This window comes from Octodon degus, unplaced genomic scaffold, assembly GCF_000260255.1.
Source record: "Octodon degus isolate 3935 unplaced genomic scaffold, OctDeg1.0 scaffold00023, whole genome shotgun sequence".
In the NCBI taxonomy this organism is placed as follows: Eukaryota; Metazoa; Chordata; class Mammalia; order Rodentia; family Octodontidae; genus Octodon; species Octodon degus.
In genome coordinates this window covers 16,590,063-16,605,228 of record NW_004524599.1, presented here as the reverse complement: position 1 = coordinate 16,605,228, position 15,166 = coordinate 16,590,063, and the positions used below count along the sequence as shown (strand labels likewise).

Below are 15,166 nucleotides of genomic sequence, written 5' to 3'. Positions count from 1 at the left end.
CTGCGGCGTCCAGATCGGAGCTCCTCCACAGTGGTGTGGCCACGAAGATCAAGCTCCCTGAAGACCGGGACTTCTCCACGGAAGTGGGGCAGGGCAGGGCAGGAGGAAGCCTTCTTCAATTCCTTTATATACATTTTTTGTGCCGAGTCACTCTGGGGCGGCCCATGGCCCTATGGTTGAAGCAGCTGCACCCCAGTGCCAGCTCCATAGCGCCCCATGTTGGGCCCTGTCTCCTGCAGGGCTGGGCCACCACGCAGGAACTGCCAGAGCCAATGTAGCCAAGTTGAAACAATGGATCAACTACTACAATAGTATATCATAAGATTTTAAGCAAATAAGCATGCTTAAATACATTCCTGATTTGTTTGTTTCAGACCTGCCTGCTTTTCTGGACAACATATTGAAATTTTATTTTAGTATCGTACATGAGAGCATGAAGCTCAACAACTCTAATCCGTCATAGATTATATCCAAAAGAACGCAGACGTGAAGCAGCTCATGCGGCCTTCCCTCTCCGTGCAGCAGATCCCTTGTGCAGTGCTGCTGGGAAACGGCAGCAAGTGTTCCTTTAAAGCCAAGTTGAGTTGCTTCCCATTTGTGTCGCACTAACTTGGTGATACCAGTTGGAGCAAGTAACAAGATGTGGCTTACAGGAACATATCTGGAGAATGAAATGGTCATTCTCCTGTGTTTATAGTCCAGGGATCCAGAGAGTCATACACGGGTGCAGCGTGCATCCATGCGTAGGAAAATCCTAAGCAGGACCTAGCAGCTCCCCTTCCAGCTGACCGCCCGCCCTTCAAAAGCCAGAAATGAAGGCCCAGGCAGCGCTCTAGACTGGCTGCGCTGAAGGTGTGCTCCCAGACACACAGGAAGGCCTACCAGAGTGGAAGGCCTTTAAAAATCTCTCTTTAATGAATTTTCTAGAAATGTTAGCTATTGACTGGCTGCTAATGAAGCTAACTGAGCAGAGGTGGAAGTGGCCAGATGGGTCAGGAAACACAGACCTGATGGAATTAGGCCAAGAAAGTCACTAAACAGAAACTGTCATCAGCAACCACCACAAACCCTGGAGAGGAAGGAATGTGCTTCCCAGAACAGGTGGGGTGGTGAAGAAATGTGGTGAATGCATAAATTTTTAAAATTATGGTAAAATACACATTGCCGCTAATCCTCTCCAAAACATCCCCTCTCGCTTCTGATGCACTTATCCTACGATTTTTGTCACTTTCTGAAGCAGTTCTGGAAGTTCCCGTCTGCAGAGCCTTAGTTGTGCCGTGACAGCAGCCTCAGTGTACAGGATCGACTCATAAGGCCGACTGGCGTGGACATGTTGGCCTTAGGGAAGCCCCAGAAGCACCGAGGGTCTGAGATGGGAGTAAAGCCGGAAAGGACACTCGCGACTTCGCAGCCTACTTTCCCACTGAATGGTGCTTGATAGCAGCTTTCAGTGTAGGGTTTTGTTTTGTTTTTTGTATTTTAGGGAAGGGTCTACAGGGTGTTCAGGGTCTCACTACTAGATTGGACTCACAATGATCCGCCTGTTTAGAGCCTCCCAAAAGCTGGGATTACAGGCGCGAGCCACTCTGCCCAGCCTCGACTGCCCTCTCAGTGAGCCCCAGAGGTGGGGCCGTCACGGCAGGCCTGGTGATCGAACCCTAGCTCCTACACCTGCTTGCAGGCACTTTAGTCCACTCAATGTAGTTTTGACAACAGCTTGTAAAGACTCTCATGAAAGACTTCCAGAAAGGCTTCAGAAAGTGCTACAAATGGTGGCCCAAGTGTTTCAGAATATGGGGGAGTACTTTGGGGGATTACTGGTAATATCTTTTATGGGAATAATTTTTTAAGTTAACTATAATTCTGGTCATCTATTTATTTTATAAATGTTTTGTTTTAAACAAAAAATACTAAGACATTGAAAGAACAAATGTAATCAATCAAAGCCATTTCTAATAGTCACATTTTGAGACTAACTAGAAAAACTGGGCCAGTGAGTTAGCTCAGCAGACTACGCGCCTGCTTAGACAAGCACAGGGTTAGGGATTCAACCTCGGGCACCACATGCCTCACCGGCCCCACCCCCAGGGCACGCTGAGCCAGCCCCTGAGTCCGGCATGGTGGCGCACGCCTGTCATCCCAGAGCTGGGGAGGCTGAAAACAGGAGGATCACTAGGAGTCAGAGCTGTGTAGTGAGACCCTGTACCAAATGCAATAAAAAACAAAACAAAACTTTTCACTTGATGGAAAAAATCAAGATACTGTAAAGGCTTCATAAATTCAAATATATACCTAGAAACATAGTCAAATTAACAAAATGCAAAAATGAAGAATTTGAAATGCAGTAAGACAAAGCCGTGCATCACACGCCAGTGAGCTCAATAAGGCTAACAGCTGACTCCTCTTCTGAGACTGTAGAATCGAGAAAGCAGTGAGTGGTGCCGCATGCCCGACACGAGGGCACAGACTGTCACGCAAGAGTTCTATGCCTACTCTTCAAAAGCAAGGAAAAATTAAAACATTACAAGAGAGACAAAAACTGAGAGAATGCATTGCTAGCTGACCTCCTTCATGAGAAATAACAAAGGGAATTCTTTAGACTGAAATAAAGATGCTAGACAATAACTTAAATCCATGTTAAAAAAATATGAACATTACCAGGGCAAAGAAGTGTATATAGTGACTTCTACCTAATTGAAAGCACAGCAGTGTGAGACAATAATTATAAAACTATGTTGGTATACTTAGTATATGAATTTGCAATCTGTAGGTCAATAAAAGCATAAAAGAAATAATTCATCTAGAATTATTTTGTGTCAGTTTATATATTATTGATATTAAATTCTTAATGTAAAATAGATTGTTTTAAGTGAAAGTGCTCATTGCAATCATTAAGAAAATTCCTAAAAATATAATTAAAAAATACAGTAAAAAAAGGATTAAAATGGTAGACTAGAAATTCTTTCAACATAAAATGAAAACAAAAATGTAGGAATAAAGTTTATGAAGAATACCCAAATGACAGACATAAATCCTACTAAATAAAAATTGTATTATATGCAAATGTGTTAAATATTTTAATTAAAGGAAAAATATTGACAGAGTAATTTTTAATGATTATAAGCTGTCCATAAATGACAAACTTTACATTCGTAGTTAACTTATGTGGAAAAGACGCGCCATTCAAATAGTGGCCTACAGAGTTAGAGTCACTATGTTATAATCAGACAAATCAAAACAGTGTAAGACAAAATTGTCACTGGAAACAACACAGGAAACTTTCTTAATGATGAAAGCATCAGTCCACCAAAGACAGCAGTATGAATATATCTGAAAACAACCCTAACAGTATAAAATATGCAAAGCAAAGCCCTTTACAATGGAAGGGAGAAGTAAGCATTCACAAGTCGACCTGGAGAGCTCAGCACGCCCCGCCGCGCATGAGCAGCCCAGGCAGGCAGAGGATCATCGAGGGGACGGAAGAGCCAGGCAGCCTGCCCCCAGGGACGATCTGCACAGCTCAGCAGTGACAGGACCCACAGCTTCCCAAGCGTGCACGGACTGTTCTCCCACATGGGTTGGATGCAAGTCAATGAAGCAAGCCTCAGAAACTGAAAAGGAACGCAGTCATGCAAAATGTGCTCTTCATCACAAAGCCCTTAGACCAGAAATCAGTAACAGGAGAACTTCAGAAAACTCACAAATATGGGAAAGTGAGGAAAACACGCCTCAGCGACCAGTACATCAGAAAAGGGAAGTAGAAAGTGTTCTGGGATGAGTCACAGCGGAAGCGCGGAATGCCACGACTTGTGAGGCACTACTTAAGCTGCTAGCACCTACAGTAGGTCTGTGTAAACGCCTATGTTAGAAAGGACGTGCTCCCATCGTGACAACAACTCAGGAGCTCCGCCTGTTCAACTGTTCTGCCTTATCTAGAAACCACTTCTGAAACTTTCCTGAGGCTTTCAGGGTCCTCACTACCCTCCTTAAAACACCTTGAGCAATGGCAGTTCTTTAAATTCAGAGGCTGCAGGTGATTTTTGAAAACATAAGTCACCCAGAGCCACATTAGCAGTAAGACTGAGGCTAAGTGATTCTGTCGTAGGTCTTAACCCTTGCTGGGTGAAAGGTGTCATGATGACCTCTGCAGTACTGATTTTCACAGCTGCATCTGCAAGCAGGAGAAAGGAGAGTCCTGGGAAGGAACTGCAAATGCGCTTGAACTAAAGAAGCCATGGCGGGAATTAGCGCCTTGGATCAGCTGATGACTGTGTGTAAGTTTTAGGTGTGTTTCAAAATCTTCTCAATACCTCCCAAGTTACTTATGTATCCTACCATTTATGTATCCTACTGACCTCATTGCCTCTATTCCAATAAAGGAAGTGTAGATGTGGTGAGTTGGCAAGAAGTGGTCTAGGAATCTGGTTCTTTAGGTTGAGTTTCCACTGATTAAATGAGGTTTTATTTTATTTTTATTTGATTTTTCTCTACTATTTTGATAATAGACCATCAGTTCATAAGTCTACGCGTCCATACTGAGGTGTAGAATATGACCACTTTTAAAGTCAGAAAGTGCATGTGCTCTGTATCCACATCCAAGCTTGCTTTTCATTCCCTTAGCTGTATCCGTGTTGTTACTACACGACAACCACCAGTACCCAGCAATGCAGAGCTGCTCTATGATGTAAACTACTACATGAAGGGTAAACCACAGTAAACAAAGCGAGAACGTGGAACCCGCACTGTGCAGTGTAAACAAGACCTCCTCTCATCCTGTATTCTAAGGAATATTATTTAGAAAATGACAAACCCCAGTCTTGTAGATTGGAAAAAGAATAATCCTCATCTGATTGGTTATTTTAAAGTCCTCATGGTATGTAATACTTTAACCAAATGCAGCTGATATTTTCATAAACGTCTGGATGTTAGCAGAGTTTGTACACCTAGTACACCCCAGAGTGAACGGCTGTCCAGTGAAGCAGGAGGAAAACAGAGTTGGCTGTCAGCAAATCGAGCGACCCAAGCCAAGATTCTGAGTCCTGGGCAGCAAGCGGAGGGGGATGCCAGGGCAGCGCCGCTGCTTCACCTTGGAAATCCGTGTGATTCCGCAGAGGACAAGGCGCTCGGCTCCCCTTGGAGTGATAAGTTTTGTGACGAATAAGAATGTTTTTGGCAAAAGAATTATTTTGAACAACTGTTTTTAAAGAATTCATTAAACTAGACTGTGCATTATCTTTTGAAACCTTAGTAAAACTTCATCGCTTTTTGAAATATAAATTCAGCTTTATTAAACATATGGGTAAGCTTGAAATTACTCAGAATATTAAAATTAATTTGAAAATAATTAAAATTCGGAGAAACTTCAGGTCTGTGTCCAAGTTCTGAGCAGCCTCAGTATGATATAAAATTGGCTGAGGAAATTTATAGCTCACAGGGGTGTGGGGTAACCGAGGGAGGAGAAGCCCAGACGTTAATTAGCAAGAATTGTGAATTTCCGTGTTGATTTGTTTCCTTTCAAGCTAACATATTTTAAGCATATGTATAAAGAAAACATTTTAACTTATGAATACACATGGAATAAAACCCTAATTCCTCTACTTAGGAAAAACAGAATTCCTAGTATTTTGTACTTTTGCCATTGACTGCTTAAGAAGACAGGGAAAATGGTCTGAATCAAAAGGGAAAAAAAAGGTTTTAAGCACTTTTGAAAGTTTCTTCAGTAAGTGCTCTGTCAGTGTTGAGACCTTCGCCTTCCTGAGCTACCGAGATAAGGATGCGTGCGCTCACCAAGATGTCTCTGCTGAACCTTGGGAGGAAAAAGGACAACTATGCCCCAAAATGTTAATTACTGCACCCAAGGAGCTTGTGACACAGAGGAAAGCTGGACGAGGGGGCAAAGCAAAAGGTTAAACAATAGCACGCTGACTGCTCAAAAAGTAATGTGTGGAGGGTGCAGCCAGGGCCCCCTCTAAGTGTCTATGAGGCAGGTAAGACTCTTGGAAAACGCTTCAGAAGAGAGAAGATACGTGAAACTCAGAATGATGAGCAAGTTCTGGTGTTGTTAGACGCTGACAGGACTCAGTAGGGCACTGTCCTTGGTGGACAGAGTACTGTGCTCGGTACTCGGTTGAGTACTGTGCTTGGGAGAGTATTGTCATGATAAAACTTTGAAAGGTGGAAGAGACTTTAGAATCAGCTGGGAGGGCTTTGAGGTGCGGGATAAGGAAAGCCAGAAGTTTGGGGAGTGTTTCAAAGTCCTAGTAACTGTTGAGTTTTTTGATGAGTGTTTGAAGGACTGTGTAGACATTTTTATTTGAAACTGGAGAAATCAACCTCTGTTATACAGTGGTAGACAGCTCAACGTTACTGCCTCCCATGATGATAATGGAGAAATACTACCCCAGTGAGCAGCTATCTGGGTGTACATTCTGGTGATTGCCTCCTGCTTGCATTAAAAGGTGAAAAGAGACAGAAGTGAAAAAGGAGACTTTTAAACAATGACCAAAAAGATTTAAAAATTCTGAATTCTAGTCCATGAAATGATGCTGCCATTAAGACAGGCCTTCTGAGAAAAGATCTAATCCAGGAAACTCGGAAGAAAATATGACCTAAATACAAAGCCAAGAGTTTCACATTCTGTGCTAAGACCTCAGAAATCCGCAGGACTGTGAGTTGGATGATCATTTGTCCAACACCACGCCTAAGACAATCAAAGGTGCTGTCCTCCATCAGGTCTGCAGAAGTTCAAGGCAAGAAGCGCTTCTCAGAGAGAGTACTGGGTGTAGCCTTTGTCTAATGCAGCAGATCCAGTATTATTTAGAGATCTACACAGTGTTTAAAGATTCAGGCCATCAGCCACATCCTCAGCTTGGGGTGAAGCACGCTGAGAGACAGAGAGGAAATTGGCTTTGTACTCTCAAAGCAGTTGAGGATCCACTCACTGGCACAGTGAGGACATTTTTCTTTCCAGCTCTCATAGAAAAGCAACAGGAGGACTCACAGTGAGGCCTAGCACCCAGGAGGCAGATCTGAGGCCATGGAGATCACTCCTACACAGGAGAAAGACTGAGCCCTAAACAAAAAGCACCCATGTTCACTCCGCTGGTTTCTGAATTGCCATAGACCAGTGACTCGTGTGTGTGTGTGTGTGTGTGTGTGTGTATGTGTGTGTGTGTGTGTACCAGGAGTTGAACTCAGGACCATGTGCTTGCCAGGCAGACACTTGTGCCACCAAGCTATATCCCCAGCCCACCAGTGAGTCTTGTCTGCTTCACTTTTCCCCTTTTTGAATAGGATTGATGTTAGTGGTTTTCCCATCTGTGATGTTCTGCCTTTGTCTGCTAGGGTTAGGTGGGGTGGGGGAGGGGCACATGTTTTTTCTTCGGTTTACGTGTCAGGACCAAGAAGAACTCAACTTAAGGAACTACTCCAGGAGCAATCATACATGTGCTGACTTGACTAAGATGAGATTTCAACTTAGCTGATGAGACTGGGCACGGGGGAGTACCCCCTGCATGATACGTACTGCTTGGGATCCGTAGGCTGCACCAGGTCACTAGCCTCGGACGCAGTCCCCAGTGACTGCTGCTTCCTAGTATTCTTGCCTTGTACTCCCCTTCCACATCAGCCAGGGCAGGGTCAGAGTGGACGTCAGCGGCATTCCCGCTGAGCTTCCGTCTTGCTGTCTTTGGGTACTCACTCTCAGGAGCCGGAGACCCCATAAGCAGTCCTCCATGCAAGAGTCTGAGGTTTTGGCCCACAGCCAGCATCGATTGGCCAGTTTTACGGCTCATCTTGGAAATGGGTCCTCCAGCCTCAGTCATTGTCTTTTCTATTGTGAGTTATGATCCACCGAAACAGGGCCGCAGTGACCTGGGCTCCTTCTTGTGCCTAGTGTTCTGAAGGTGTCCTATGCCGAACTTTCAGTACATTTTAGTGCCCAGAGCAGCTACAGCTTCAGGTCAGCTTTGACAGTGATTCCGTAGCGGGGGCAAGGGTATGGCCAGAAGGATGTTTGAATGGATATGTAGAGCTGAAGGACTCCCAAAGCCACAGGTCCATATCTTTCAGGATGTGTGCATAGAGACTAAAGGACAGTCTCCTGGGCCACAAGGCCAGTGTGATTCCAAACGTTTTGCTCTAGGGAGTTTTTTGTCCCTCCCCATACTCCGATTTATTACTTAATTTGGTCCCAAGGTCGGCCACTCAACAGCTCACCCTGACCTCCCCTGGCCTTCCTTGGCCCCTGGGTGAGTTCCTGCCCAGAAGCCTTTCTTTTTTCTTTGAACTTTGCTCCTCCTTCTGTCAATAAAGGGCCAGAGAGGTTTCAGTTCGGGCCATCACGCTGAGGCTGTCACTCAGTGGCAGCTGCTCTGGGCCCTCTTGGGGATGGACATTGACTCTGAGTCCACTGCGAGGAATCTTGCGTCCTTTGTTCTGCACCACAGTCATGAACCTCTGTCCCACGAGAGACCTGTGCAATAGCGCCTGTAGCTTGACAGTAGAGGAAGCAGGGGAGTGAGGAAACTGGCACGGAACAAGGTCCACCGCACAAATGCACGAGGAGCTTCAACACAGCACTAGGCATTTTTTTAGACAATTGTTTTGAAGGGCTGAGGGTGCCAAGCCGCTTAGTGCTAAGTACTCACCCTCTACGTGGCAACATACCAGGCCCCAGCACTCCAAAGAAGCAGAACTAAAATTCTTGAGCTTAAGTTTCTAACTTTTAAAGCAACCTGATTTTTCTCTAAAAGTATAACCAGGGCTGGGAGTATGTGTACTTAGCATGCAGAAGGCTCACCCCGGGGCTGCACACAAGCACTCGGTGGTGTAGATTAGGAGGGAGAGGACGGGGGCCCAGGAGGCCGGTGATGGAGTCCCGAGGTCACTGAGGTTCACTCCACCTAGTTCTCCTCAACAGTGACCCTGGGGAGGGGGTACAGAAGAGGGATGTGATGGTGACCCACGGGATGGGGTTTACTCAAGGCCACAGAAAAGAGCAGATGTGGCTGAGGAGGAATCAAAGCCCAGAAAGGCACCCTCTGGAAGGAGACAGTGGCCCTGATGCCTCTGGAGTGGCACGGTTCTTCTTGGTCTCTAACTCATTCTCTATCAGGTAAGAGGATGCCCTGATTTTACAGCCTGGCATTGAACATCAGGCCCAGGCGAATGGAGATAGAGGCCAGCTCCTGGGGTGCAGACCGGCCTACAGCTGTGGGAGTGTGCACTTGGGGAGCTGCGCTGCTTTGGGGCCAGAAGGGGGCGGGCTCTATGCCTGGGGCCTTGTGCCTACTTCACACAGCTCAGCGAGGGGCCCATGCCGAAGTTCAGGTAGGTTTTATTCTTATGAATTATTTTCCAGGAAGAACTGTGCATGATGCCACAGCCACGTGGTATGTATCTGTCAGTGACTTCATATAAAACAATCTGGTGCTGAAGTCATTTGACATCTGAAAGGCATCGACTTAATCAAGAAAATACAGTCCGGGGTTGGACTGTGGCATTCCAAACCCACAGAAGGTAGGTTTTTACAGTACTCTTTTCCTACGTCCATTCACCCCTGGAGAAGCTTTAATGTATCAAAGCGGATACCAACAATTGATTTTTTAGTTGTCCAGCCTGGGCAATATAGTGACTTAGCAGGACTCTGCTCAATTTTTTTTTAAATTTTAAAAAGGATGGGGAATGTAGCTGGGTTTGAAGATTCTGGGTTGATTGCCCAGGACTATCCCCCCCATGTGAAATAATTATTTAAAGTGTGTGGATGGCCCAAAAATGTTGTACAGATACTTGCATCCTTAGATAAAAATAAGAGTATAAAAATAAGGATGTAATAAATTTATTTTGTAAAAGATATGGCTCATTATGTTACCCAACTAGCTCCAAATTCCTTAGTTCAAGCAATCCTCCTGCCTCAGTGTTACAATTTGTGTCTAGGTGTCCCCTCAAACCTCAGGCAGTCAGGGGGCAGCTTCTGGAGTTTGTGGTTGATCCCTGATACAATGCTGGGATGCGAGTGCTACACCCTATCCCTGGGGCAGGTAACTTGCATTACAATGCAGGGAAGGGGAGAGAGGCCAGCTGGCTGCCTGAGCTGCTGCCACTCCTTTTGCTCTCTGCTCTTTGCCGCCACCATGCAAGGTTGCTCTCTGCCACGTGCCACTCTGCCTTGGAGCCCGCTGAGTATGACTGAAACCTCCAATAACTGTGAGCTAAATAAACCTTTCCTCCCTTCACTTTGAGTGTCGAGTATTTGTTCCAGCAAGGAAAGAAAAGTAAGTGGGACACCCAGCCTCCTGAACAGCTGGCTCTACAAGCTGTAGCACCACGGAAGTCTTGCATAATAATACAATTCTTACATAGTCAGTGTATGAGTCTGTACTCTTGGGAGTGACTGTGAATCCTTACAATTACAATGACCCTGTGTTCACCCATGTACATAGGGTGCTGTTACCTGGTCCAGCTAGCCAGGGAGCTGGATCCTGCCATCAGAACCTAACAGCTTGCTTCAGACAGACACTGTCACTTAGTCTTGAGTGAGGCTTTCATGCAGAACACTTTCAGAGAGCCTAAAAGGCCAGGGAGCCGGGCTGACCAGGTGAGCACCGTGCTGTCCACCTGACCACGTCTGGTGCTCACCCCCTGCACAGAGGGCGCCTGCGTCTTGCTTTCCTTGTCTACCACCACCTGGCAGGCAGGTTCCAGGCTGGAGAGATTGTGTCCCTTGTTTCTGGAAGCTGTGACTGGCTCCCACCTGAGGTCTCCACGGTGTTGGCCCCACTCACTTAAGTTTTTCTGAGGATGAGGAATAGAGTGGACATGGGATGGGGACAGTCTCTGTTCTTCTGTATAACAGTGCAGGTCACACTCCTGTGAAGGGCCCCCAGGAATGATGCCACTGTGTCTTCCTGAGGGATGGCTCTGGAGGGGCATTGGGTGGACCAACATCGATAGGGATAAAGGGGTCACTGTGTCTGTACAGTGGAACACAGCAGCATCAGGGAGGTGGCCTCAGGGGTGTCCCACAAGAGGAGGTCACTGTCTCCTATATGCTGGCTCCTGGACTTGTATAGGGACATTTTGGAGGTGTCCAGAAATAAGTGGAAGACTGAGCAGCTTAGAAGCTCCGAGCCCCACACTGGAAGCCCCGAGCCAGGTAAATATGGAGCAGTATTGTGCGAGAGACGCTGTGCAAGCAATGTTGGAGAAAAATGATTCTTACTCGTGGGGGACCACTCACGTCAGGAGGAGCGGGAAGCTACTGAGGGGGAACCCCAGCAGCCACTTGTCTTCCCGACAGGTCGGGGTCACAGGTCACAGGATGGGCCGATGCTGCCTTTCTGAGTAGGAACGGGCTGGGGTGAAGGTGTCAGTGTCCCCACTTTGCAATGTGGGGAGGACTTTGCTCTCCACTTCACCTAGGAAGGAGGAAAGGACGTGTTCTCCTCCCCAAATGGAAGGTCCTGAAACTCTCAAACTCAGAATCTGTGTGGGGCAGGATGGGGCGGATGGTCGGGCCCTGCACTGTGCCAGTATTGGGGCGCAGTGAGATGCCCTGCGTTTGGGGAGGGGCTCGAGTGCCTGCACGTGGGTTTGAGTAGACAGAGGCCAGGTCCAAGAGGGAGAGGTGTGCCTGCTCTGTGTTCTCATGCTGAGATGTGCTGGCTGCTGCCACAGTTGAGGCAATGCAACTCCAGTGGGCCCCATTGGGTAGGACCTGGCTGCTGGGCCAGGAGAAGGGTGTTGGCCTGGTTGCAAGTGTGGTCCCAGAGTTGCATGCTGACGCGAAAGCAGAACAGCTACACCTCAGATGGCGTGGCTGCGCTGCTCCTGTAATGCTCTGGAGCCCCTGTACTGTGAGGCCCCTTTAATCTACCTTGGACTCTACTGTCATGGGAGCTGTCGCAAGTCAGGAGACCCTGTTACAAAGGAGAGGGCTTGCACTGCATTTTCCAAGTCTACTTTATTGAATAATTTACCCATTAACAAAGGATAATAAGGTCCATGTTGGAATTTTAATATAATACATACACATGACTCCCAAAGTATGTCTTTTTAAGACAAAGATACAGCCAGATGCATCTACGTCCAGAAATAAGAGTATACGTGATACAAGCAGTCACCACTTATGGATCCACTTTAAATTCTCATCTATGTGGATAAACCTTGCCAGGAAGGTGCACTGCCATCTACCAGCTGGGATGCTGCCCGCATGAGCCCATGCCCAGCAGCCGCCCTCCAGGATGTTTTCTGCTCTTTTGAATAGCAGTAACTGGTTGTAGGCCTTCATGGAAGGTGAAACCGCCTAGAGAACGACTACTTACTCAAAACACTCTGCACTAAAACGGAGCTCAGACACATACTGGCACTTCTAATTGGAGAGACCACACTTCAAGCTACGCGAGGAGGTAATCCAAATGCAGGAGCCCAACACCACTTGCCTTTAGGATGGAAGGTAGTTTGCCTTTTATAAATAAAGTTCTGATTGTAAAAGGCTTTGGTAGGCTGGGCACTGGTGGCCCAGGAGGGTAACCCTAGCTGCCCTGGAGCCTGAGGCAGGAGGACTACACCCTGGAGCCCAGCAAGGACAACTTGGTGAGACTTTCCCTCAAAATGGAAAGGGCTGAAGGTATGCGGCCTGCAGCTCCGTGCTAGAGTGCTTGCCCCGCACGTGTGGAGCGCTGGGTCCTCGCACTGAAAAGAGGACAGGGAGGCGGGAAAGAGAACCGATATGCTGGGGGGGGGGCGTGGCTTAGTGACAGAGCCTAAACTTCCCATACTCGAGGTTCCAGGCTCAATCCCTGGTACTACAGGTAAACTGAAGGCCTTCGAGGAGTTATTGATAGAGAAGAAGGTTTGATTTTCATGTAAGAAAAAGAGAAGCTAAATTTTTCTATCGAGCAAATGCAAAGGAAGGTGCACTGGAGACGCCGAGAAGAGATCCTGGCGGTGTCGCCGCCCGCGCGGGCAGTGGAGCAGCTGCAGACACAGAGCCCACCGCGCACAACCACCGCAGCCTCCCTGCCTGACCTTCGGGTGCCTCACAGTTCTGCAAATGACGGTTCCAAGAAAGCTGGTGCAAGTGACCAAGCAATGGCCGTGACTCATCACATGGCTGACAAAGGTTCTACAATCTGAGGTGCAGGATCTCAGGAAAAGTCCTGAGGGGATTTGACTGACCTTATCAGACCCAAAAGCTACAGCTCTTGTTGCATAGGTCGTGCTTTACCTTGGTCTTAACCTTCCAGCGGAAAAATATAAAAATGAAGCATAAGAAGTAAAGCCATGTTGTGATGTTGAGCTGTGGGGGACTCAGGTCAACAATTTCTGACATTGCCACTGAAGTGGAAGACCCAATACTATTATGGGCTACTGGACTCTTTTAGAATATCTTGCTGAGTTAACACACCTATAATATTCAAATGATAGAACTAAACAAAAAAGGGGATACAGATGAATGTCCATTTTGTATCCGTGTATTCAAAGTGGTTAGGATAGATATATAATTACATTCTCTTAATGAATAGAGGGATTTGTTGTAATAGTGTTTGTAAATAGGATATCATGTCTGCATCTTGTATAGCAAATAACCCCTAGGAAGAATGTATGCAATGTGTTAATTATTGAAACTGTCCTACCAATTTGATTTGAAACTGTCTCATTGCTATTTGTCTCTCAATAAAATTATGGGAAAAAAACAACAAGAAAGCTGGTGCATGGCCTGAGCTAGCAGGCGGAGAAGTGCAGGCCGGCACACTGCCGAGGGGCCGGGGCAGCGCCAGGGCTGCTGTGAGGACAGAAGAAAACACGGCAAAGCCAGGAATGAAATAAGAAGCAGGCTTCTCATTTCCTGTTCTGAAATTCATAGTTTGATTCTAAAATGAGCAAAAAACCCCAGCTCCACTGACTTCAGTAAGTCAGATGAAAGCGGCAGCAGCCACCGGTCTTTCAAAGCACACGTGGGCATTTGCCATGATGACTGCAGGGGCCTGCTTACATGTCTAAGGGCACAAAGCAAAGCCCTGGGATTCACCAGGTGCATGTGGAACCCAGTTTCCAACCTGGAAATCTTCACCCAAGTTGGGCCGGAGGACAAGCCCTTCCTTCGCTTCTTATGTAGCAAATAAGAGCAGGCCCCCTTCCTCTCCCTGATCTTTCGTATCAGCAGATCTATTAAGTACTGGGTCTCCCCAGCTATCAATGTGGGTATATATTTGCCTTAATGACGGGTAGGGTTATTTCTCTCCAGACAGTGGAAGGGCCTCATCGGCCCATAATTTCCTCCATTTGGAAAAGAAATGGGAACCTCCTAGTGAGAGTAAGTGAAGTCCTAGTGTCCCCGAAGAGCATGGAGCTGAAACCCAGGCTCTCGGATCCGGGTACCTTTTGGACATGTTGATCACAGTAGCCACAATCTAGCCTCACTCACTTCTCTGAGTCCACGCTGGCATCTGCTTTGATTACCCAGCTTTGCAAAGTCCCCTTTTCCCGTGAGAGTAGCGATTTACCACGCTGCAGGCCGCTGCTGGAGGAGCCCTGTGAGCACCGAGCAGAGCCAGGAGGAACTCTGGCCTGACAGGCCTCCCTTCTGCATAACTCTAAACTGTGGTCTTTGACTCTGCAATGCAAACAATCCTCAGCTGGCTAGAGAAGATGCCCTGCTGGCGTAGGGACACTGTCCCATCCACGTGCGGACTTTAACTACAGATTCAAATGAGGCCCCTTCTCCTTTCTAAAGTAGTCTCCTTTGTCAACCTCAAGAAATAAGACAGTCACATCACTAACTACAGGGTCATCAAGTGTATTAATTTGGCAAAGAAATCACGCTGTAGGGGCCAGGGAGATAGTTCAGTAGAATAAGTGCTTGCCTGGGAAGTGCAAGGACCTGAGTTCAATCCCCAGTTCTGCCAAGAAAAAAAGAAAAGAAAAGAAATCATGCTGTATTTCACCTGAACTGTTCCTTCCATGTTTAGCAGGGTGAGGGCAATTTCTCTGCTTCGGGGAATCAGAGTGGAGGCGGGATCAAGTGCCCATCCTGCAGAAGACCTGCTGGACACGGGAGAATCCGAGCCCTGGGCCAGACCATGCCTCTGCCCCAGGGGCCCAGCCAGCCCTTGGCTTCCTGGTCAGCACTGAACTGAGTATCGGCTCCCTGCAGTCTAGGAGC

At 47.1% G+C, this 15,166-nt stretch overlaps 1 long non-coding RNA gene across 1 annotated transcript; it reads left to right on the top strand.

The window, feature by feature from the left end:
* Positions 1-1,139: 1,139 nt before the first annotated feature.
* LOC111815882 lies at positions 1,140-13,155 on the top strand. The gene is made up of 3 exons (XR_002820499.1): positions 1,140-1,149; positions 8,144-8,146; positions 12,092-13,155. It is a non-coding gene; the product is annotated as an uncharacterized LOC111815882 (long non-coding RNA).
* Positions 13,156-15,166: the final 2,011 nt, after the last annotated feature.